This window comes from Notolepis coatsorum (assembly GCF_963971535.1).
Source record: "Notolepis coatsorum genome assembly, chromosome: 8".
Lineage (NCBI taxonomy): Eukaryota > Metazoa > Chordata > Actinopteri > Aulopiformes > Paralepididae > Notolepis > Notolepis coatsorum.
Window position 1 is genome coordinate 24,074,316 of NC_140172.1, and position 22,343 is coordinate 24,096,658.

The following is a 22,343-nucleotide window of genomic DNA, read 5'->3' on the forward strand; positions in this document are numbered from 1 at the left end:
TCTGTTTTCCTTTTCTAAGCATTTTAGGGGCTACATGTGAATCAGTAAAAGTTGCGGGACGCCCAGATGTTTCCACGATAGAAAGCTCGCGTGGATCCCATAATAGGCTCACTTAATACAGCGTTTTTAAAATCACGCGACATTTTCAGGGTCGCGAGCCGACCTTTTCCCCTCGTTTTCGATGATGGAAGTGATTTAGGAAAAGCTTCGGCACGCCGAGAGGTCCCCGTGGATTTAATCTCGCGAGGATCGGGGCAATATTCGGCCCGTGGGAACAGTTACGGGTTAATACAATGTTCAGAGTGCAGAGGGGAAAATATGGCACCTGCCCCGCCTCCAGGTGGAATATTATGCTGAACGTCTTCCTCCCAGCTCCGTTTTAAACTTTTAGGGTGTGGCCAGTGGCAGTCAGCTCGAATCTGATTGGCTAGGATCGGATTTGGAGTTTGGACTCACTCTATAATGCTGGAAGCCTGGAGAAAGAGACCTACCCACTGCTTCTCTCCTATACTAGCTGCAGTAGTGAGCACAGTCTGACAGTGTGTTAGAGGGAGTGAGAAGGAGAAGAGGGAGACATTAAAAAAAAAAAAAAAAAAAAAAAACACAGATGCACAGATGAAAATGAATGTAAACTATATTAAAAAAAATTTATATTTTAATTTTAATTTTTTTTTCTTCATATTTCATATTTCATCATTTGATATGAAATTTATAGGGAGGCATGGCTTCCGTTGGCTTCCACAAGGATTCGCCACTGAGAAAAGGTAACCCCTAATTGCTCCCAATGAGCAGGTTGGAATCTTGCACCGTCGGTGTGTGAATGTGTGAGTGAATGGGTGAATGTGAGGAACAAAATCATTAGGGCTGACCTTCGAAGCTTTTTTTGGCAATCGAAGCTTCGGGGCCGAGCTTCGATTTTAATTCGAAGCTTTAATAATAAAAAAATATATATATATATAATTTTTTTTCTTTTTTTTTTAATCTTATGATGTGGGACTTGTACAGCACTTGGTAAACTTTGTTGTTTTTAAATGTGCTCTATAAATAAAGTGGATTGGATTAATTAATTAAGTAGCCCCTTTCGTGACTGTGACGCAGCCAACAAGGTTTCACTCGGCTGTGTGATTTAATTCAAGGTGGATCGCTGTTGTTATTTGAACAACTTCAGATTTCATAGGAACTACCAATCCCCCAAATCAAGAATGTTTAAGATGAATGAAGTAAGATTTTGATTATTTGAAATATGGCCTGTGTAGACTAAACTATGCACAGAATTATGTCAGCCTACAAGGTCCGGATTCTACATGGTCCGGCAATGTAGACCTTGTAGACTCCACTAGAGACCAATTATCAGTGAATGTTCATGCATTTTTAAGAAGGGCTACTTCCACAAAAAAACAAAGAACTCACCAAAACATCTCAGTAGCACCCTTATCTAAATGTTCTATTTCATATATAGAGATTCATATTTATTTATGTATTGCATGCATTTCTACATTTGATTTCCTATTTTGTTTATTCATCCCAGTATCTTTCTTTCTTATATGTTCTACAAGGCATGTAGGTGTATATGTGTTTGAGGATGATATCCTTCAAACAGGCAATAGTGATGATATAATTTGGGCAGTGCTGAGCTGGGTTACTTTCCTCCAGTGTATTTGTCCCCCGGCCCCACCCAATGGCCCCATGCGCGCGTACACACACACAAGTAAAAAATGGAAATAAAAAATGAAAATCGAAAAGAGAGACTGTCGTTAGCTTACATGCTAACGTGAATGGGATCGACCATAGCATTGCGGCTAGGCTAGCTACCATAGCAGTACAGCAGCTAGTTGAATGGATAAACGTTATTTAACATTGCAGAATGGGTACAATACAATACGGCTCAATACAAACCGTTGTTAAGGGGGGGTGCAGAGTCATCAACACAATGTACCACCAAGAGCGGAGAGTTTATGTCTCTCAAAAAGCGAGAGACTAAACCTAACGCTCTTGTTGTTAGCTTACATGCTAACGTGAATGGGATCGACCATAGCATTTAATTATAGTAAAAAAAAATATATATATTTAAGACAGCCCTAAAAATCATAAAGTGCTTTGGATAAAAGCGCTATATAAATGCACCATTTAACACACACATAAGAAAGAGACATAAAACACTCTTATTCAACCCAGATTTGACCGTTGAGCTTTAAAGTTAAAACCGCTCTGATTTTCTAATTCTCTCAGACACAAAAATCAAAGCACCACTTCAAACCCTGACTTGTAATGTTAAAAGTAGAAGTGTTTACACTCACTAGAACAGATATTATGGCTAGATGATGCCTCAACCACAATCTAAATTTTTTATTGATTTGCTTGATTTGTTTGGATGTATCTTAGCTCAGGGGTTCCCAACGTTTTCAGGCCGCGACCCCCAAAATAACAGTGTCTGACAGCCGCGACCCCCACTATTATAAGAGGTAAAAAAAAAATAATAATAATAATTAATTTCTTTTAACACATTGTGCGCCAAGAACGGAGTAAATCGTTATTGCCCGCCATGCGTTGAACACCAACAACGGTGTATCACGTGTTTGGGATCAATATTAAATTTTTTCGCCATGGCATTCATAATTCATCCAGCCTCCCTCCGGATCGCAGCCGGACCCTGTTCTGATATTGCAACGCCTCAATACCGCCGCCTGGTGGATGGTCGGGCGAGTTACACTCACGCCAAACCAGAAGTGGTGATTGGTGCATCAAGGAAATTCCTCCGCCAGAGATATATTGTGGCGTGGATCAATATACACACTCTAGTGCATTTGGATCGCTTTCGAAACGCGATAATCAATATGATTTCTGCGTTTATTGCATCATACAAACCGGAAATGGATCTAGCAGATCAACGTCAAATACTTGGGATATTTTTCCTCCAGTCTCATCGGCGAACGGTAAGAGGAAACTAACGTTACTTTCAGCTTGCAATCAGTCTGATCAATATATCAACCCATACTAAATAAAGCCGTTACTGACTTATCAAGGAATTATAAAGGCCCCCCCCCCCTTTCCTTCACGCATGATGAAGCATAATGTATACCAATCATATACATTTGAATTTTTTAATATAGCGTGTATAGGAAAGAAACGCCAATCGATAATCTATCATATGCTTCAGGGCCTATAACTAGCGTTTTTGGAATCACAGCAGAAAAGCTTAAAAACACTTATATTCTCGACGGTATTAACACAACAATGTATGAATGAAAAAATATAACGTTCCCACATCCGGAATGATAGATACCCGATGTTGAATGGGCCATAGTAATGCAGATATAGCTATAATATTTAAAAAGTTATAGCCCTGCAAAGAAGGTAAACATCTCCATGGCAGAGAGGGCATAATGATGGGCACAATGCATGGCGCCCAATGTGTTAATTTTTCTTTTTTTTATAAATGGAAATGTATGGTTGAAACATGCAAACTTTCAAACGCACACACACTAATAAGCATTGGAGGCTTTTAACCAGGGCCGGACTGGGGAAATCATTCACCAGGAAATATAGTGTGCAATATAGCCCCAGTCAGGCCACTTTTTAAGCGGGTGGTCCCCCACCACGAAATGTTTTATTACAAAGACTTCATTTCCTGCATTCTGGTGTAGGAATTTTTTTATTTGTACCCTCTAATTGCCAGTGTTTGTGATGGCATCACAAATTATTGTTAAAAAAAAGGCTAGCATATGTATGATTAGCAACAACACTGATTTTGATGGATTTTCTGTTTTTTTGTAATGTCAGATTGAAAATAATACAATCTTTTATTCAACTTCAGCCCTGATCATAACACCACATATTCATTTTATAATTCTAACCCTTTAAATGCCAGTGTGTGTGATGGCATATATTTGCAATATATCAAATGCAAAGTAGATTTTTCTGGGGGGGATTATTACAGGCTAGCATTTGTCAATGATTAGCAACAACAGTTTTTTGTAAGGGTCCCGCCTCCACCAATCACATGCGGCTCCCTTTGTGTGTGTGAGAGCAAGAGAGCGAGAGCGAGAGCGAGAGCGAGAGCGAGAGCGAGAGAGAGAGAGAGAGTTCTCCAACTTGTGTGAGTTGCAGTGATCTCCTGGTTGTTCCCCACCTAGGTTATCTAACTATTGGGCTGCTGCAACTAGAAACACTGGCCTGGCCTGCTTCTAAGTTCAGTGGCCTGACTGCAAAAAAAAAAAAAAATGATTTTTTTTTTTTCTTTTTTTTGGAAATCATCTGGCGGCGGAGGGTCGCGACCCCCACTTTGGGAACCCCTGCTGTAGACTACCAGAGCAATACACTGTCCTCCTCACTACACTATACTGTAGAGTAGACTACCAGAGCAATACACTCGAGACCGACGGCTTCTCGGTTATAGTGGGTGACAATATTGTCACAAGGCAAGGAAGGAAGCCGTCGGTCTCGAGTGTATTGCTCTGGTAGTCTACTCTACAGTATAGTGTAGTGAGGAGGACAGTGTATTGCTCTGGTAGTCTACAGCAGGGGTTCCCAAAGTGGGGGTCGCGACCCTCCGCCGCCAGATTATTTCCAAACAAATAAAAATAAAATCATTTTTTTTTGCAGTCAGGCCACTGAACTTAGAAGCAGCCCAACTTTATATTTATTGATAAAGGATTGCACTACAACTCGTACACCTTACTGTAAATTGTACCTAAATTGTACCTCATCCCATTTCTGCTTTGCACTATATAGTATTGTATATTAGTACACCAATAGTAAAGAACCTAGGTGTAAAGATCGACCCAGACCTTAAATTTGACAGCCAGATCAAGGCCGTGGTTAAAACAAGTTTTTTCCAGTTGAGGCAGCTGGCCAAAATTAAGCCCATCCTGCACGCCCAGTGTAACTGAGGGGTACAATTCCCTGACTGTATTACTAGATATGATACTTACTACCACTACCTTTGTACTTAATATTCGGCCACCCAGTACACGGCATAAATATATTATCATGAACACTCTCACGTAGATGAAACGGATCCAACACAAATGTACGAATTAGAAACAGGTCTTTATTTCCTACACAGCGATGGTGTGTAGAATAAGCACTTAATCACTTAATTACATTTATGAATTGAAATAGTATGCACTTTTATGGCAAGGAGTATTCGTCGGTATATCAATAGAGAATGTCCAATCTCTGAAGGCGCAGGTGGTAAATATACGACCTGGAATAGTTAAGGAATAACAGCAATGATACTTTAATGATTATAGGCTGGATACACTAGAGGGGGTTAATCCGGTCGCTTGTAAGCCGACAGGAGTAGGAGGGGGGGGGGGGGGTAGAATCCAGCTGCCTCGTCCGGCCAAGGGTATCCCAGGTGAACCCACTGTAGTGCCGTTCAATGCGCCGGCGATCCTTGGACCACAGATGAAAGCAGGTGGACTCTTTGTGGGCCGGCTCTCTCCGGTCCACGGGGGAGAGACGTGAAGAGACCTCGTCTTGCAGAGCGTCTCCTCACCTTGCGTCCTCTCCAGGGTGGGGGGTTCCAACACACGGCAGTGTCGGGGGTCTTTATCCATGGAATAATCAAAGTATCCAAAGCATAATCCGTGCCTGGGAAGGCGGGTTGTCGTCGGTAGAATAATCCGGTATACAGGTCCACTCGCTCGTCGGCTCTGGGGCTCCTCGGGTGCAGCTTCACATAGGGTCAACCACCCTGGGTAAGCAGCCAGTTCTCTGCCCGAAACGATGGGGTACTGACTACGGTAGTATTCTCACCGCACGAAGCACTATATATTAACAGACTATTATTAGCTTAATAGACTACGTCCAACTCGACGATATAGTGCCAAATATGACTATTCAAATATTAATATACACGATGTCTCAATACCGATGGTAGGCGAACTTGGCCTTACTCCCACACGTGGCGTCGCGGGGAGGCTTTACGTCTGTGACTCTATTGGAGGGTAAGAAACTGGACTGAAAAGAAAGTCCTACTTTAGTAGCGCAGTATATATACGCACTATGAACAAATAGTCCCATTAGTGGTGCGGTAGCCAAATTCCTACGCGGAACTAGGACTTGTTCGTACATGTCGAGCGGTACGTTTGAACTGGGTCTGAGGGGTATGGCAGCCTGGCACCAAGGTCTCGACCAATAGTAGAATGGAGACTATTATGGGATGTTCAGTAGGCTAGAATGGATATTCAATGCATATTGTACAAGGAATATACAAGGGATATCAGGGAATATTAGAGAATATACAAATACAATTAAATATATATATATAAATAAATATATATATTCGGTTTAATCTGGCCCTTCACAACAGCCACCCCCTGAATAGGTCCCAGACCTAATCAGTTAAACAGAGACAGATTAATCGCGTTGTCTATTTACACATAAGGGTTTGCTGTAGGGGTCAGTCAACTTCACAAAGTCATAGGGTTGTAGGGTCATGGTCATCATCGATTGTGTCTGGGAGTCGAGGCAGTTCTATGAGCCTCGCCACGGGACGGGTGTAAGTGCGACACTGGACGAGCACTTCAGCTGCTCGGACCTTGCCGTCGGCACCGGTGATCACTTTGCTTACGCGGCCGGCCGGCCACATAGCTCTGGGCAGTGATTGATCAATAATCATGACGACTGTTCCTTCTGTCAAATTGTCTCTCTCCTTTACCCACTTCTGGCGGGTCTGTAGAGACGGTAGGTAGTGTTTAATGTCATCCGGTAGATTGGGGGCTCTGCGTAGGCGACCACCCACTCTGATGAGGGTATGAGCGTCGCTCTCGGGGGCCAGGTGAATTAATCTGCTGTCGGATGGGACGGGCTTTCCTCCCTGTAGACAGGCCAATTCATCGGGGAACGAGTCTCTCTGGGCTCGCTGTAGTAGAAGCAATTCTGCTTCCTCGTAGTTAGCTGCTGACATATCAGCGGGGGACTTGCACTCCGGGTGGTACCGCAGGAATGTTCTTTGTTGTGCACTCTCTATGGACGTGCAATCGTTTATGTTAGGGTCGGTGGAGGCTACGGTGCTCAATCCACAGAACACAGACTTCTTAATTTCCACCTCCTCTGGACTTGCTTCCCTCGGGATAGGCATGGGCCACTGTCCTTCCGGGAGTCTTAGGAATGCGGGGCCGTCACTGTAGACATTGCGACGGGTGAGGTTATCCAGGGGCATCCCCCGGGTGATGACGTCAGCTGGGTTCTGTTTTGTATCAACGTAGCGCCACTCTGTTTCTCCGGTTAACTCTTCGGTTAAGTCTTGAATCTCGGTGACTCTGACTCCCACGAAGACTTTGTACTTGCATGAGTCCGATTTGATCCAGGCGAGTACCGTCGTGGAATCTGACCACAGGATTGTTCTAGACACCGGTATGGTGAGCTCACGTTGGATGAGCGTGGCTAGGTGCGCTCCGGCTAGGGCTGCGCAGAGCTCTAGACGTGGGATAGATTGTTGCTTGCGTGGGGCTATTCTCGAGCGGGCGAGGACAAATGCTGTGTAGATCTCTCCCCCCTGGTCTTGGGCCCGCAAGTAGGCTACTGATCCGTATGCGACCTCTGAGGCGTCACTGAAGACGTGTAAGTCCATTTTACATGTCTCTGGCCTCACCGTGGGTGGGAAGTAGCTTCGGCGCATATTAACGCCTGGGAGTGAGTGGAGCTCCATCTCCCACTCTCTCCAGGTGGATGCAAGGTGTGCGGGAATGGGGTCGTCCCAGCCCTGGTCCTTGTCCCACAATGCTCGTACAATCATTTTTGCCCTGGTGGTGTACGGTAGAATACATCCTAGCGGGTCATATTGTCGGGCGAGTGTTGTGTACACACTCCGTCTGGTGGTCGGCGCCGCCGCCGGCCTTCCCTGCTCCGTAGTCAGGGGCTTGTGTCTGTAGTGAAGCGAATCTGTTTTGAATCGCCACACCAATCCCAGGGTCATCTCCTGGGCTTCTCCCGGGATTGTAGCCATCCAGGTCTCGCTGCTGGCTGCCTTGTCCTCGGAGGAGAGGCTGCGCAGTACTTGCGGATCGCTGCTGGCCCACTGCCTGAGATCAAAGCCGCCTTTGATCAATGAGGCGCGGAGTTTAATCAGGAGAGCCTCGGCTTCTTCCTGGGTTGAAAGGCTTTGTAGACAGTTGTCTACGTAGAAGCTGTTCTTTACGCTGTGTCGGACCTCTTCGTCCGCTGCTGGGTCCTCTGCTACATGTTTCTGTAGTGCAAATGTCGCACAGCAGGGGCTGCACGTCGTTCCGAAGGGGAGGACTTCCCATTGGTAGATGGCTGGGTGCTCATCTCCTGGCTTCTCTCTCCATAGGAACCGTAACAGGGGCTTGTCCGCCTCTACTAATCTCACCTGCAGGAACATTCCTTTAATGTCCCCGCTGATGGCCACCTTTTCCTGGCGGAAGCGGAGTAGAACGCCGAGTAGGGAGGGGCCGAGTGTGGGACCGGGCAGTAACTCTTTATTCAGATTTTGGGATCCGATCTGGTAGCTGCAGTTAAATACTATGCGGTCTTTACCGTTGTGATGGACCTTGTGGTGGGGCACGTACCACGATTCAGTGGTCTGGTCAGCCTCTTTAATGTCCATCTTTGTGACGTGTCCCGCTGTGATGAGCTTCTCAATCTCAGCGCGGTATACACTCTCTTGGGCGGGGTTCTTGGCTAAGCGCCGCTCCGTGTTCAGCAGGTACCGTTCTATGGCGTCTGTCTTGGCGTGGAAAGTAGGCATTCCTTCTCGCCGCAGGAGTGGCGTGGCGTATCTCAACACGCCGTTGACCGGGACTCTCTTGGTCCCTGTCTCGAGGAGGTGAATGGCGTAAATGTCATCTTTAGAGCGAATGTCTTTCTTTCCATTCTTAAAGGGCATTTGTTCTAGGGTCCATAGCCGCTCTACGTGTTGCAGGAGTGCGGTTTCTCCCTCTGTGACTCGGGAGTGGAGACATCTAGTGGCTGTACTTCGGTTGAGAGATTTGGCGAGCGGGCCTTGGAGAGTCCATCCCAAACGGGTCTCGACTGCTGCAGGACAGCCTCGGGGTCCGGTATGAACCCGGTCTATCGGGACAATGAGGTCTGCGTGGTCGAAGCCTATCAACAGGGTCGGCATAGCATTGTCTATGAGCGGGATCGGTAACTTGCGCAGATGTGCATATTTCTCCATCAGCTTGGCGACGGGGTATGTGTACCGCGACAGTCCTATTTCTTGGCTGGTGAAAGCGTCTGCAATCTGGTACCGTCGCTCAGGCTGGCCGCTTGCTGCGATAGAGAATGAGACATTCTCGCCCTTTATCGTCTTCAAATCTCGTCTTATTGTCCGAATTGTCATTTGGGTTTCGCTTCCCCGCAGCCCTAGCTGGGCCGCAGCGGAGGCGAGCAGCAGGGTCTTCTCTGACCCGTCATCGAGGACGGCGTAAGTGTCCAGGACTTTATTCTGGTAGCTTAGTGTCACACGCACTACTTTTAGGAGTACTCGGGCTCCACTGCTGCTGGCGGGATCGATGTACATGACGCTCGCTTTGCGGCTGGATGGTGCAGGTGAAGGGCGCCGTCTGTTACTGTCGTGAAGTATGTCCAGATGGGCTCCATCGCACTTGGTGCACCTTTTCTTTAAGCGGCATTCGGCTGCCATGTGTGAGCGCGCACAGCGAAAACAGCGCTTGTTGGACTTTATCCATTGACCTGCTTCCTCCGCGTTCAGCTTGGGGAAGGAGTCACATTGCGCTAGCCAGTGTTCTTTCTCACAGTAGGGGCACACTATCTTCCACTTCTCCGTTCTGGAGGGGGTACTGTGGCTCCTGCTGCTCGGTACTGACTCCGATTGGTGCATCACAGTCACCGATCTTCTTCCATCATTTAGTCGTCTGGTTCCTTCTCTGGAGCCAGGGGTGCTCCGTCCGAATGTATCTAGCCGTAGGCTGCTGACTTCTCTCGCCAGGAAGTCTGCTAGATCGAGGAGGTTCGGTTCGGGGCCATTCGGGTCTCTGTGGTCCCTCTGCCGCCTAAAGCGCTCCTGACGAGCGGGCGGCAGCTTCTCCAGGATCCTTTCCACATTTGAGTTGGCGTAAAGTTCATGCCTCCCCTTCTCTCTTTGCGCTCCCAACATCCCTACCAGGGACTGCACTCTGATGGACAGGTCGTCCAGTGCTCGATTGTCTATTGCTGGGGGTAAGCGGTCGATGTGTCGGATCTCCTGGATCACGTAATCCCATATGCGCCCATACCTCTGGTCCAATGCTACCAGCGCTGCTGTGTATGGGGTGGTGGAAGTCGCGTAGGCGAGCGCTATATTATGTGCGCGGGGTACCTTTAAGTGCTTCAGTAGGATGGCGTATTTGTGGCGTTCATCCAATACATCCACCAACATGGTCTCCAGACACATGCGGAGTTCTGTATACTGGGCCCGGTTCTCTTGGGTGAAGTCGGGTACCATAGGCGTGCCAATGTATGACGCTGACTGTGGATACATCGGTGAGCGTTGGGGGAGAGGCCTCCTAGGCGAGTCTCCTCCCGCTCCTTGGTATGGGCTGGTACCGGCAGTGTACCATGGCCCGCTTGTCCAGGTGCTGTTCCTCGGTGCGGGTCGTGCGTCGTGCTCACCCGTGTATAGAGTCGGGGGTCTGTAGCGCAGCTCCGCGGGAGTATAGCCTGGGCTGTACCGGACCTCCTGGTCCGGTAGAGTACTGTGCTGTCTTCGGGCGTGGTTCTCCTCCTCTTCCTCTTCGTCTTCAGTTAGGTCATCCAGTGCTTGTAGTCTCTGGTTTAGCCTCTCCACAGGATATGCTGCTCCTTCCCGGTTGCTAGGTCTCGCTTGGACCGGTGGGGGGAGGTGGTCTGTGGGGGGTATAGACCTCGTCTGTTGGTCAAGTTCAGGGTTGTTTACTCGGCTAGGGGATGCCGCCCTGGAGGTGTGTCTAGACGAGTTCCTGGAGCCTCTGGCGGAGGGAGAGGGTGTTGTCCGTCTGATCAGCTGTTCTATTAGTTGCGACTGCTGTCTGTCGCGCGCTGCGTCCCGTTGAGCACCGGCTCGTTCTCGGGCCACATTCTCTTCCATCTGAATGCGTCTTATTTCTAGACGTATCTGCTCGTGTTCGCTTCGCTGCTGGATCTGCAGTCGATCGCGTTCACCCTGGAGTCTATCGCGTTCAGTAGAGGCTTTCAGGCTGACGAGGAATGCCTGCTGTAGTGTCCTCTCTGCCTCGCTGGGAGAAGGCGGTTGTATATGGGAGCCTTCCCTCGGGGTACTCCTTGCGGAGCCTTGGAGTTCTATCTCCACGGTGCTCTCCCCGTCTTCTTCCGTGCCGAGTTCTCTCTCGGTAGCGTTGTATTCCTCCCGGGACTCATCGGGGACTACTTCTTCAGTACTGGCGGGGTGTGAAGTCATGTCTGGTTCCCACTGGTCCCCACCGTGAACTTGGTCAGTTACATTAGAGCCCGTAGGGGCCTCTATGGTCGGGGTAGTCTGGGCGTTGGGGTTAGACATACTTTTACTTTCTAGTTTTACCGCGTTTACTGTTAGTAGAAGACTAGGTTGTTGACTGACAGCGTAAGCCTCTAAGTACTGAGGGAGCCGTCGTTCGCGCTGCGGGCGTTGGTTAGGAGGATCGTTTCGTGGAGTGTTCATCATAGGCCATTTCAATATTAATAACACTATATTAATATTACACTAATTACCCTCCGGCTCGAAGGACCAATTGTAACTGAGGGGTACAATTCCCTGACTGTATTACTAGATATGATACTTACTACCACTACCTTTGTACTTAATATTCGGCCACCCAGTACACGGCATAAATATATTATCATGAACACTCTCACGTAGATGAAACGGATCCAACACAAATGTACGAATTAGAAACAGGTCTTTATTTCCTACACAGCGATGGTGTGTAGAATAAGCACTTAATCACTTAATTACATTTATGAATTGAAATAGTATGCACTTTTATGGCAAGGAGTATTCGTCGGTATATCAATAGAGAATGTCCAATCTCTGAAGGCGCAGGTGGTAAATATACGACCTGGAATAGTTAAGGAATAACAGCAATGATACTTTAATGATTATAGGCTGGATACACTAGAGGGGGTTAATCCGGTCGCTTGTAAGCCGACAGGAGTAGGAGGGGGGGGGGGGGTAGAATCCAGCTGCCTCGTCCGGCCAAGGGTATCCCAGGTGAACCCACTGTAGTGCCGTTCAATGCGCCGGCGATCCTTGGACCACAGATGAAAGCAGGTGGACTCTTTGTGGGCCGGCTCTCTCCGGTCCACGGGGGAGAGACGTGAAGAGACCTCGTCTTGCAGAGCGTCTCCTCACCTTGCGTCCTCTCCAGGGGGGGGGGTTCCAACACACGGCAGTGTCGGGGGTCTTTATCCATGGAATAATCAAAGTATCCAAAGCATAATCCGTGCCTGGGAAGGCGGGTTGTCGTCGGTAGAATAATCCGGTATACAGGTCCACTCGCTCGTCGGCTCTGGGGCTCCTCGGGTGCAGCTTCACATAGGGTCAACCACCCTGGGTAAGCAGCCAGTTCTCTGCCCGAAACGATGGGGTACTGACTACGGTAGTATTCTCACCGCACGAAGCACTATATATTAACAGACTATTATTAGCTTAATAGACTACGTCCAACTCGACGATATAGTGCCAAATATGACTATTCAAATATTAATATACACGATGTCTCAATACCGATGGTAGGCGAACTTGGCCTTACTCCCACACGTGGCGTCGCGGGGAGGCTTTACGTCTGTGACTCTATTGGAGGGTAAGAAACTGGACTGAAAAGAAAGTCCTACTTTAGTAGCGCAGTATATATACGCACTATGAACAAATAGTCCCATTAGTGGTGCGGTAGCCAAATTCCTACGCGGAACTAGGACTTGTTCGTACATGTCGAGCGGTACGTTTGAACTGGGTCTGAGGGGTATGGCAGCCTGGCACCAAGGTCTCGACCAATAGTAGAATGGAGACTATTATGGGATGTTCAGTAGGCTAGAATGGATATTCAATGCATATTGTACAAGGAATATACAAGGGATATCAGGGAATATTAGAGAATATACAAATACAATTAAATATATATATATAAATAAATATATATATTCGGTTTAATCTGGCCCTTCACAACAGCCACCCCCTGAATAGGTCCCAGACCTAATCAGTTAAACAGAGACAGATTAATCGCGTTGTCTATTTACACATAAGGGTTTGCTGTAGGGGTCAGTCAACTTCACAAAGTCATAGGGTTGTAGGGTCATGGTCATCATCGATTGTGTCTGGGAGTCGAGGCAGTTCTATGAGCCTCGCCACGGGACGGGTGTAAGTGCGACACTGGACGAGCACTTCAGCTGCTCGGACCTTGCCGTCGGCACCGGTGATCACTTTGCTTACGCGGCCGGCCGGCCACATAGCTCTGGGCAGTGATTGATCAATAATCATGACGACTGTTCCTTCTGTCAAATTGTCTCTCTCCTTTACCCACTTCTGGCGGGTCTGTAGAGACGGTAGGTAGTGTTTAATGTCATCCGGTAGATTGGGGGCTCTGCGTAGGCGACCACCCACTCTGATGAGGGTATGAGCGTCGCTCTCGGGGGCCAGGTGAATTAATCTGCTGTCGGATGGGACGGGCTTTCCTCCCTGTAGACAGGCCAATTCATCGGGGAACGAGTCTCTCTGGGCTCGCTGTAGTAGAAGCAATTCTGCTTCCTCGTAGTTAGCTGCTGACATATCAGCGGGGGACTTGCACTCCGGGTGGTACCGCAGGAATGTTCTTTGTTGTGCACTCTCTATGGACGTGCAATCGTTTATGTTAGGGTCGGTGGAGGCTACGGTGCTCAATCCACAGAACACAGACTTCTTAATTTCCACCTCCTCTGGACTTGCTTCCCTCGGGATAGGCATGGGCCACTGTCCTTCCGGGAGTCTTAGGAATGCGGGGCCGTCACTGTAGACATTGCGACGGGTGAGGTTATCCAGGGGCATCCCCCGGGTGATGACGTCAGCTGGGTTCTGTTTTGTATCAACGTAGCGCCACTCTGTTTCTCCGGTTAACTCTTCGGTTAAGTCTTGAATCTCGGTGACTCTGACTCCCACGAAGACTTTGTACTTGCATGAGTCCGATTTGATCCAGGCGAGTACCGTCGTGGAATCTGACCACAGGATTGTTCTAGACACCGGTATGGTGAGCTCACGTTGGATGAGCGTGGCTAGGTGCGCTCCGGCTAGGGCTGCGCAGAGCTCTAGACGTGGGATAGATTGTTGCTTGCGTGGGGCTATTCTCGAGCGGGCGAGGACAAATGCTGTGTAGATCTCTCCCCCCTGGTCTTGGGCCCGCAAGTAGGCTACTGATCCGTATGCGACCTCTGAGGCGTCACTGAAGACGTGTAAGTCCATTTTACATGTCTCTGGCCTCACCGTGGGTGGGAAGTAGCTTCGGCGCATATTAACGCCTGGGAGTGAGTGGAGCTCCATCTCCCACTCTCTCCAGGTGGATGCAAGGTGTGCGGGAATGGGGTCGTCCCAGCCCTGGTCCTTGTCCCACAATGCTCGTACAATCATTTTTGCCCTGGTGGTGTACGGTAGAATACATCCTAGCGGGTCATATTGTCGGGCGAGTGTTGTGTACACACTCCGTCTGGTGGTCGGCGCCGCCGCCGGCCTTCCCTGCTCCGTAGTCAGGGGCTTGTGTCTGTAGTGAAGCGAATCTGTTTTGAATCGCCACACCAATCCCAGGGTCATCTCCTGGGCTTCTCCCGGGATTGTAGCCATCCAGGTCTCGCTGCTGGCTGCCTTGTCCTCGGAGGAGAGGCTGCGCAGTACTTGCGGATCGCTGCTGGCCCACTGCCTGAGATCAAAGCCGCCTTTGATCAATGAGGCGCGGAGTTTAATCAGGAGAGCCTCGGCTTCTTCCTGGGTTGAAAGGCTTTGTAGACAGTTGTCTACGTAGAAGCTGTTCTTTACGCTGTGTCGGACCTCTTCGTCCGCTGCTGGGTCCTCTGCTACATGTTTCTGTAGTGCAAATGTCGCACAGCAGGGGCTGCACGTCGTTCCGAAGGGGAGGACTTCCCATTGGTAGATGGCTGGGTGCTCATCTCCTGGCTTCTCTCTCCATAGGAACCGTAACAGGGGCTTGTCCGCCTCTACTAATCTCACCTGCAGGAACATTCCTTTAATGTCCCCGCTGATGGCCACCTTTTCCTGGCGGAAGCGGAGTAGAACGCCGAGTAGGGAGGGGCCGAGTGTGGGACCGGGCAGTAACTCTTTATTCAGATTTTGGGATCCGATCTGGTAGCTGCAGTTAAATACTATGCGGTCTTTACCGTTGTGATGGACCTTGTGGTGGGGCACGTACCACGATTCAGTGGTCTGGTCAGCCTCTTTAATGTCCATCTTTGTGACGTGTCCCGCTGTGATGAGCTTCTCAATCTCAGCGCGGTATACACTCTCTTGGGCGGGGTTCTTGGCTAAGCGCCGCTCCGTGTTCAGCAGGTACCGTTCTATGGCGTCTGTCTTGGCGTGGAAAGTAGGCATTCCTTCTCGCCGCAGGAGTGGCGTGGCGTATCTCAACACGCCGTTGACCGGGACTCTCTTGGTCCCTGTCTCGAGGAGGTGAATGGCGTAAATGTCATCTTTAGAGCGAATGTCTTTCTTTCCATTCTTAAAGGGCATTTGTTCTAGGGTCCATAGCCGCTCTACGTGTTGCAGGAGTGCGGTTTCTCCCTCTGTGACTCGGGAGTGGAGACATCTAGTGGCTGTACTTCGGTTGAGAGATTTGGCGAGCGGGCCTTGGAGAGTCCATCCCAAACGGGTCTCGACTGCTGCAGGACAGCCTCGGGGTCCGGTATGAACCCGGTCTATCGGGACAATGAGGTCTGCGTGGTCGAAGCCTATCAACAGGGTCGGCATAGCATTGTCTATGAGCGGGATCGGTAACTTGCGCAGATGTGCATATTTCTCCATCAGCTTGGCGACGGGGTATGTGTACCGCGACAGTCCTATTTCTTGGCTGGTGAAAGCGTCTGCAATCTGGTACCGTCGCTCAGGCTGGCCGCTTGCTGCGATAGAGAATGAGACATTCTCGCCCTTTATCGTCTTCAAATCTCGTCTTATTGTCCGAATTGTCATTTGGGTTTCGCTTCCCCGCAGCCCTAGCTGGGCCGCAGCGGAGGCGAGCAGCAGGGTCTTCTCTGACCCGTCATCGAGGACGGCGTAAGTGTCCAGGACTTTATTCTGGTAGCTTAGTGTCACACGCACTACTTTTAGGAGTACTCGGGCTCCACTGCTGCTGGCGGGATCGATGTACATGACGCTCGCTTTGCGGCTGGATGGTGCAGGTGAAGGGCGCCGTCTGTTACTGTCGTGAAGTATGTCCAGATGGGCTCCATCGCACTTGGTGCACCTTTTCTTTAAGCGGCATTCGGCTGCCATGTGTGAGCGCGCACAGCGAAAACAGCGCTTGTTGGACTTTATCCATTGACCTGCTTCCTCCGCGTTCAGCTTGGGGAAGGAGTCACATTGCGCTAGCCAGTGTTCTTTCTCACAGTAGGGGCACACTATCTTCCACTTCTCCGTTCTGGAGGGGGTACTGTGGCTCCTGCTGCTCGGTACTGACTCCGATTGGTGCATCACAGTCACCGATCTTCTTCCATCATTTAGTCGTCTGGTTCCTTCTCTGGAGCCAGGGGTGCTCCGTCCGAATGTATCTAGCCGTAGGCTGCTGACTTCTCTCGCCAGGAAGTCTGCTAGATCGAGGAGGTTCGGTTCGGGGCCATTCGGGTCTCTGTGGTCCCTCTGCCGCCTAAAGCGCTCCTGACGAGCGGGCGGCAGCTTCTCCAGGATCCTTTCCACATTTGAGTTGGCGTAAAGTTCATGCCTCCCCTTCTCTCTTTGCGCTCCCAACATCCCTACCAGGGACTGCACTCTGATGGACAGGTCGTCCAGTGCTCGATTGTCTATTGCTGGGGGTAAGCGGTCGATGTGTCGGATCTCCTGGATCACGTAATCCCATATGCGCCCATACCTCTGGTCCAATGCTACCAGCGCTGCTGTGTATGGGGTGGTGGAAGTCGCGTAGGCGAGCGCTATATTATGTGCGCGGGGTACCTTTAAGTGCTTCAGTAGGATGGCGTATTTGTGGCGTTCATCCAATACATCCACCAACATGGTCTCCAGACACATGCGGAGTTCTGTATACTGGGCCCGGTTCTCTTGGGTGAAGTCGGGTACCATAGGCGTGCCAATGTATGACGCTGACTGTGGATACATCGGTGAGCGTTGGGGGAGAGGCCTCCTAGGCGAGTCTCCTCCCGCTCCTTGGTATGGGCTGGTACCGGCAGTGTACCATGGCCCGCTTGTCCAGGTGCTGTTCCTCGGTGCGGGTCGTGCGTCGTGCTCACCCGTGTATAGAGTCGGGGGTCTGTAGCGCAGCTCCGCGGGAGTATAGCCTGGGCTGTACCGGACCTCCTGGTCCGGTAGAGTACTGTGCTGTCTTCGGGCGTGGTTCTCCTCCTCTTCCTCTTCGTCTTCAGTTAGGTCATCCAGTGCTTGTAGTCTCTGGTTTAGCCTCTCCACAGGATATGCTGCTCCTTCCCGGTTGCTAGGTCTCGCTTGGACCGGTGGGGGGAGGTGGTCTGTGGGGGGTATAGACCTCGTCTGTTGGTCAAGTTCAGGGTTGTTTACTCGGCTAGGGGATGCCGCCCTGGAGGTGTGTCTAGACGAGTTCCTGGAGCCTCTGGCGGAGGGAGAGGGTGTTGTCCGTCTGATCAGCTGTTCTATTAGTTGCGACTGCTGTCTGTCGCGCGCTGCGTCCCGTTGAGCACCGGCTCGTTCTCGGGCCACATTCTCTTCCATCTGAATGCGTCTTATTTCTAGACGTATCTGCTCGTGTTCGCTTCGCTGCTGGATCTGCAGTCGATCGCGTTCACCCTGGAGTCTATCGCGTTCAGTAGAGGCTTTCAGGCTGACGAGGAATGCCTGCTGTAGTGTCCTCTCTGCCTCGCTGGGAGAAGGCGGTTGTATATGGGAGCCTTCCCTCGGGGTACTCCTTGCGGAGCCTTGGAGTTCTATCTCCACGGTGCTCTCCCCGTCTTCTTCCGTGCCGAGTTCTCTCTCGGTAGCGTTGTATTCCTCCCGGGACTCATCGGGGACTACTTCTTCAGTACTGGCGGGGTGTGAAGTCATGTCTGGTTCCCACTGGTCCCCACCGTGAACTTGGTCAGTTACATTAGAGCCCGTAGGGGCCTCTATGGTCGGGGTAGTCTGGGCGTTGGGGTTAGACATACTTTTACTTTCTAGTTTTACCGCGTTTACTGTTAGTAGAAGACTAGGTTGTTGACTGACAGCGTAAGCCTCTAAGTACTGAGGGAGCCGTCGTTCGCGCTGCGGGCGTTGGTTAGGAGGATCGTTTCGTGGAGTGTTCATCATAGGCCATTTCAATATTAATAACACTATATTAATATTACACTAATTACCCTCCGGCTCGAAGGACCAATTGTAACTGAGGGGTACAATTCCCTGACTGTATTACTAGATATGATACTTACTACCACTACCTTTGTACTTAATATTCGGCCACCCAGTACACGGCATAAATATATTATCATGAACACTCTCACGTAGATGAAACGGATCCAACACAAATGTACGAATTAGAAACAGGTCTTTATTTCCTACACAGCGATGGTGTGTAGAATAAGCACTTAATCACTTAATTACATTTATGAATTGAAATAGTATGCACTTTTATGGCAAGGAGTATTCGTCGGTATATCAATAGAGAATGTCCAATCTCTGAAGGCGCAGGTGGTAAATATACGACCTGGAATAGTTAAGGAATAACAGCAATGATACTTTAATGATTATAGGCTGGATACACTAGAGGGGGTTAATCCGGTCGCTTGTAAGCCGACAGGAGTAGGAGGGGGGGGGGGGGGTAGAATCCAGCTGCCTCGTCCGGCCAAGGGTATCCCAGGTGAACCCACTGTAGTGCCGTTCAATGCGCCGGCGATCCTTGGACCACAGATGAAAGCAGGTGGACTCTTTGTGGGCCGGCTCTCTCCGGTCCACGGGGGAGAGACGTGAAGAGACCTCGTCTTGCAGAGCGTCTCCTCACCTTGCGTCCTCTCCAGGGGGGGGGGTTCCAACACACGGCAGTGTCGGGGGTCTTTATCCATGGAATAATCAAAGTATCCAAAGCATAATCCGTGCCTGGGAAGGCGGGTTGTCGTCGGTAGAATAATCCGGTATACAGGTCCACTCGCTCGTCGGCTCTGGGGCTCCTCGGGTGCAGCTTCACATAGGGTCAACCACCCTGGGTAAGCAGCCAGTTCTCTGCCCGAAACGATGGGGTACTGACTACGGTAGTATTCTCACCGCACGAAGCACTATATATTAACAGACTATTATTAGCTTAATAGACTACGTCCAACTCGACGATATAGTGCCAAATATGACTATTCAAATATTAATATACACGATGTCTCAATACCGATGGTAGGCGAACTTGGCCTTACTCCCACACGTGGCGTCGCGGGGAGGCTTTACGTCTGTGACTCTATTGGAGGGTAAGAAACTGGACTGAAAAGAAAGTCCTACTTTAGTAGCGCAGTATATATACGCACTATGAACAAATAGTCCCATTAGTGGTGCGGTAGCCAAATTCCTACGCGGAACTAGGACTTGTTCGTACATGTCGAGCGGTACGTTTGAACTGGGTCTGAGGGGTATGGCAGCCTGGCACCAAGGTCTCGACCAATAGTAGAATGGAGACTATTATGGGATGTTCAGTAGGCTAGAATGGATATTCAATGCATATTGTACAAGGAATATACAAGGGATATCAGGGAATATTAGAGAATATACAAATACAATTAAATATATATATATAAATAAATATATATATTCGGTTTAATCTGGCCCTTCACAACACCCAGCATTTTGAAGCAGTAATCCATGCATTTGTGACTACCAGGCTGGATTACTGCAATGCACTTTATATAGGGGTGAGCGGATCCTCAGTGGCTCGCCTTCAGATGGTGCAGAACGCCGCTGCCCGTCTTTTAACTGGCACTCGTAAATACGACCACATCTCACCGATTTTATTTTCACTCCACTGGCTCCCAGTGCACTTTAGGATTCATTTTAAAATTCTTTTATTTGCTTTTAAAGCCCTTCATGACCTTGCTCCACCCTACCTCTCTGAGCTGTTGCAGGTCTATACACCTTCTCGCTCTCTCAGGTCAGCTGACCAGCTGCTCCTAGTAGTGCCTACAACTAGGCGTAAGCTCAGGGGGGACCGTGCTTTCTCCGTTGCCGCCCCCAAAATGTGGAATGAGCTGCCACTGCAGATTAGGCAGGCCTCATCACTGCCCCATTTTAAAGGCCTCCTTAAGACCCACCTCTTCTCTCTGGCTTTCGACACCATGTAGCTTGTTGATTTTATGATCTTATTGTCTTACTGTGTTGTTGTTGTATCGTTTTGTTACTGTTTCCCTTGCTTTTAAATATTTTCTTTTTAAGTACTCTGATCTATTTAAACTTGTATTGCTGCCTATATTTACCTAATGTTTTTTATCTCTGTTTTGGTACTCTTGTTTTTTTTTCTATTTTTAGTGCTGCTAATAGTTTTTAATATGCTCCCCCTGTACAGCACTTTGTGCCCCTGTGGCTGTTAAAGCACTTTATAAATAAAGTTGGATTGGATTGGATTGGATTGGAGTACACTGCATAGTATTGTATATTATATGGTAACTCAGTTACGTCTATTCTGCTTCGAACATTGTACATATGTCTATACTGAACACTGTGACCTCATTTTCTACTTCTAATTTACATGCTATACTATGTTATTTGATACTTATCTTGTCTAGCACAGTCTCTGGAGCGTAACAGTAAGAAGCATTTTGTATAAAAGTATTCTGTACTTCTGTATGACAACTATTAAAGAAACTTGAAACTTGAAACAAGGAAAGATGAAATTACCAACCTGGGTTCCATCCTAGAGGCTAATCTTTCCTGTGACAAAATGGCATCCAATGTAATAAAAAAAAGTCAACCAACGAACTCGATTCTTGTACCGGATCTCCTCCCTGGTAAACAAGAATACCCTGAAGACTGGCAGGAGCACTCATTCAAGGGTACTACGACTATGCTTGCACCTCATGGTACCAAAGCACCTCAAAGGCACTAAAAAACTAATTACAAACATCTCAAAACAAGCTAGTCAGACTACTGCTTGACCTGACTCCTAGAACCCACCTCACCCCTGCCCACTTTGACAACCTAGGATGGCTTAGAGTAGACGACAGTGTACAGCAACTTGCAATGGGCCTGGTCTACAAGATACACTACGCGACCAAGGTACCCATGTACATGTCAAAATACTTCCCAAAAGGTCAGTGAATACCACGATCACAACACCAGAGGGAGCTCCACAAATCATGTTAAACCCAGATTCGGCTCAAACAAGGGACTAAACACGTTTCGCAATTATGCCACATCAATGTGGAACGCCCTACCCAAAGTTGTAAAGGAATGTAAATCACTACCCACTTTCAAAAACACTCTGAAAGAACACCTACGGGTGAGTTGCAGTGATCTCCTGGTTGTTCCCCACCTAGGTTATCTAACTATCGCGCCACTGCAACTAGAAACACTGGCCTGGCCTGCTTCTAAGTTCAGTGGCCTGACTGAATGAAAAAAGATAAAATAAAAAAAGATTTTATTTTTTGGAATTTTTTTATTTTAATTTTTTTAATTCATATGGCTCCACCCCCCCCCCACTTTGGGAACCATTGTCTTAGCTAACCGACTAATCGTCCAAGAATGAGGAATAATCCAACACCAATCTCTCTGAGCAGGGTTTTGATCTGAGATTTGTTAAAAAGGTACACAACAGGGGTACATTGTACATCCCACTATCAAAGTATATACTTTAATCTGCTGCACAAACTAGTCAGAGTGTCTCTATCTCCACACCTCTCTCTCTTGCTAGACAGTAGGCTACAGACAGACACCCAGTCAAGCCCAACTCAGCCAGGAACAAGACTATGCAAGCCTAGTTAAGCAAGACCCAGCAAAGAACAAGACTAGGCAAGTCTAGTTAAGCAAGACCCAGCCAAGAACAAGACATGGCAAGCCTAGTTAAGCAAGACCCAGCCAAGAACAAGACATGGCAAGCCTAGTTAAGCAAGACCCAGCCAAGAACAAGACTAGGCAAGCCTAGTTAAGCAAGACCCAGCCAAGAACGAGACTAGGCAAGCCTAGTTAAGCAAGACCCAGCCAAGAACAAGACTAGGCAAGCCTAGTTAAGCAAGACCCAGCCAAGAACAAGACTAGGCAAGCCTAGTTAAGCAAAACCCAGCCA

At 48.8% G+C, this 22,343-nt stretch overlaps 1 protein-coding gene across 1 annotated transcript in view; it reads right to left on the reverse strand.

Moving 5' to 3' along the window:
• The window catches only part of LOC311233360 (uncharacterized protein), a gene marked incomplete at its 3' end in the record, with an annotated part of 82,481 nt that overhangs the window by 8,403 nt on the left and 51,735 nt on the right, over nucleotides 1–22,343 (reverse strand). The gene's annotated exons all lie outside the window — the stretch shown is intronic.